This window comes from Gymnoscopelus microlampas, assembly GCF_963454915.1.
Source record: "Gymnoscopelus microlampas genome assembly, chromosome: 24".
Classification (NCBI taxonomy): domain Eukaryota; kingdom Metazoa; phylum Chordata; class Actinopteri; order Myctophiformes; family Myctophidae; genus Gymnoscopelus; species Gymnoscopelus microlampas.
The window spans coordinates 32608067-32611275 of NC_139961.1; positions in this window are offsets into that span (position 1 = coordinate 32608067).

Genomic DNA, 3209 nt, shown 5'->3' on the forward strand with positions numbered 1-3209 from the left:
TCAAAACTTTTACTTAATGTACAGTACTCAATAAGTGTATTTTGGTACTGTGTACCACTTTTTAATTATTGTTGACATTTTTGGAGGTAGTAATAGGTTACAGCGATGTGCCAAAGCAAATGGGTGAACCTGAGACTTGACAACCGAGTGTCTCTGATTTCGGAATGCAACTGTGAAATGTGTGGGCGATTTGAGTGACATCAAGAAGGAAAAACAAAGAGGGGGGAAAAAAGCAAACGAGATAAATATACATCCGTGTTTTACTGGAATTGAGAAGCGAGAAAAAAGGAGCAAAAAAGAAAGAACGTCGATAAGAAAGAGGAGAGAGGAAGGAAGAAGTGAATGAGAGAAATAAAGAGAGCGAAAGAGAGAGAGAAAGAGAGAGATTATGTTTTTCTCCAGCTCTTATCTGTTCCAACATTATGATATGCAAAACATTTCCTGGTTTGCATGCCACCTCCTACTGGCCGGCCCTCTTTTGACTTTGTGAAATCCAATCTGAGCATCCCTCCCTCAGAGAATCAAAGGCAGAAATCAGCTTGATTTGGACCCCCTGCAGATCGCTGGGATGTGAGCGCCACTGAGTCTGCTGTACAGCACTTGTATGCATGTTTATTAATGTGTGTGTGTGTGTGTGTGTGTGTGTGTGTGTGTGTGTGTGTGTGTGTGTGTGTGTGTGTGTGTGTGTGTGTGTGTGTGTGTGTGTGTGTGTGTGTGTGTGTGTGTGTGTGTGTGCGTGCGTGTGCGTGCGTGCATATTTGTCTGGTGCATACAGTACATGAATGTGGGGCTCAAATGTGCTGGCTAAACACTGCATGTGTATACAGTAAGAGAGAGAGAGTGAGTGAGTGAGTGAGTGCATTTGCTTGAATGAGGACAGAAAGAGGGATAGAGAAAGAGACATAAAGAGAAAGAGAGTAAGTGAGAGAGAGAGTGAGAGAGAGAGAGAGAGAGAGAGAGCGGGAAAAACAGAAAGCACACGCACGTGTGAAAGAGAGAGAGAGAATATTAGTATTCTGTTGTTAGGCTGAAAATGATGTGGGCGCCTGTCCTGATTATCACAGCTGAAAGGAAAATGTAATAAACACCAGATGATTAATCCATGCCACAGTAATCTGGGTGCATCTACTGTGCATTACACTGAATCTCCTATACAGACTGCATTATTGATACAACAGAGATAACTTTAAATGAGATAACTGAAGATGACGTACTGTACTGTACATAAGGTAACGCCACTGCCAATACTAAGACAATACAAATTCATGTGAAAGTCAATTGTAAGTTAAGAATTGGAACTATGCATTTTTCATTCATGTTAAATGGGAACTGAAAAGATTCTGACTTGGAACTAACTACCTCCCACCTCTAAAAGACGTGGGAGAGCTAAAAGGGGGTCAGAACAAAAGTTTGTTTTGCACACCTCATAGAACAGGTGTGTTGGAGAAGACATAATCATAGATGGAATGGACCGAAAAGAGTGTTCCATTAAACTTTGTCTTTGCATTTGAAGACACTGGCCCTCATTTATCAACGCAGCGTATAAACCGGCGTATATTTTTCCATATATTCGGCCGTACACCAACGTCGAAGTCACATTTATCAACGCATCCTACACAGCTGATCCGAGCGTGCACTTGGTCCCAGCGTTGATAAATGTCACGGCTGAAACCGAGCGTCATTTAAAGAACACGCCCTTAAATATTCTCAAAACGCCCCGATTTTACGACATGAAGATTGAAGAACCAGAATACGACCAAAGAAGACATCATGAAAAGCCAATAAGAAAGAGTTTCCCTCGCTCGCCACACACGCAAACGCCCCTCTCTCTCCCTCTCTCACACACACACACACACACACACACACACACACACACACACACACACACACACACACACACACGCCCGTAGCGTATTGTCACGTAGGCTTGTAGCCTACATGAATGACATATTATGATACCAATCACATCGGCATGAATGGAATACTTTTGTATATTAATGTATTTAACCCATACCGAGCAGTGCGCGTTCGAGTTACACTAAAATAAAGCCGTCATGTGCTATTCCCATTTCCCAGTGAGACTCGGACCGTCGGACGGGCGAGTCCCGTCCCGCTCCACATTAATGAGAGATAGCCTGGAGAGAACATTAATGAATGAAGGCTGGTGTGTTGGACCATGGGTTAAATGTCTGATCTCCCGGTGGCCATGAAAATATAACAGCAGCGCCGCCTGTTAGACCGGTGCTCGCGCAGAAGAGTGCTCTCGCAGAAAGCGCCCGTATATTTTGAAAATAGCAGATCTACAAGCTCACAACGCGTGGCTGGCTTGTGAGCTTGTAGATCTGCTATTTTCAATACAGACAGATCTACAATCTTATCTGAATGACTGTTAAAGCAGTTTGTTTAAATTACTTTATGAAATGTTATATTTTCACAGGGATTATTTATTAGTGTAGATATACATATTTATGAGTGGATTATGTGTCCAGATGCCTCTCAGACAGTCAAACAATGCTGCTCCGCAGGTCTAGAATGGAATAAACGGGTGCAGCCAACGTCAACAACTGGTCCCGACCAGACGTGAGATTTCAGCGTACCGTAGGATGAAGCCCACGTCAGGATATATTGATAAATGCCTCAAGGGGGGGATGATCTCGCCGTACGCCCATTATTTGGGCTGTACCGCGTTGATAAATGAGAGCCACTGTGTGCGGGAGTATTTCATTTTATATACAAAGTGAGAGTGTACTTAAAAGCATACAACTTTGCTGTTATTTCTTGTTGAAACGTTTAATTACAATATTGCTACTTGTGTGATGATGATGCAACTGCACTACATCTCAGAGAAGCAGGAGCTCTGAGAATGTGAATTTGTGCCCCTCCTTGTAGATATTCTGATATGTTTGATATGTATGTTTGTTAATATAACAATTTGATTAAAATAAATGTGTACTATTTGTTGTACAACAAAGTATACATACCATAGGGCTTAAGTAGTACACAAGTTTGTAAATCGAACCCTGTGCGCACCCATATAGGATACATTATTTGTGGCTCCCAAACATGATAACACATGTGGTTCGGTGTTGTATATTCTCATCTTCATGTGTCAAGACATGCATGACAGGCAAGTGGCCTGACAGGTGTTGCAGCACAAAGGTGTACTAGGCCCATCACCCATTTTAACTGGACGAGAGAGAGAGAGAATC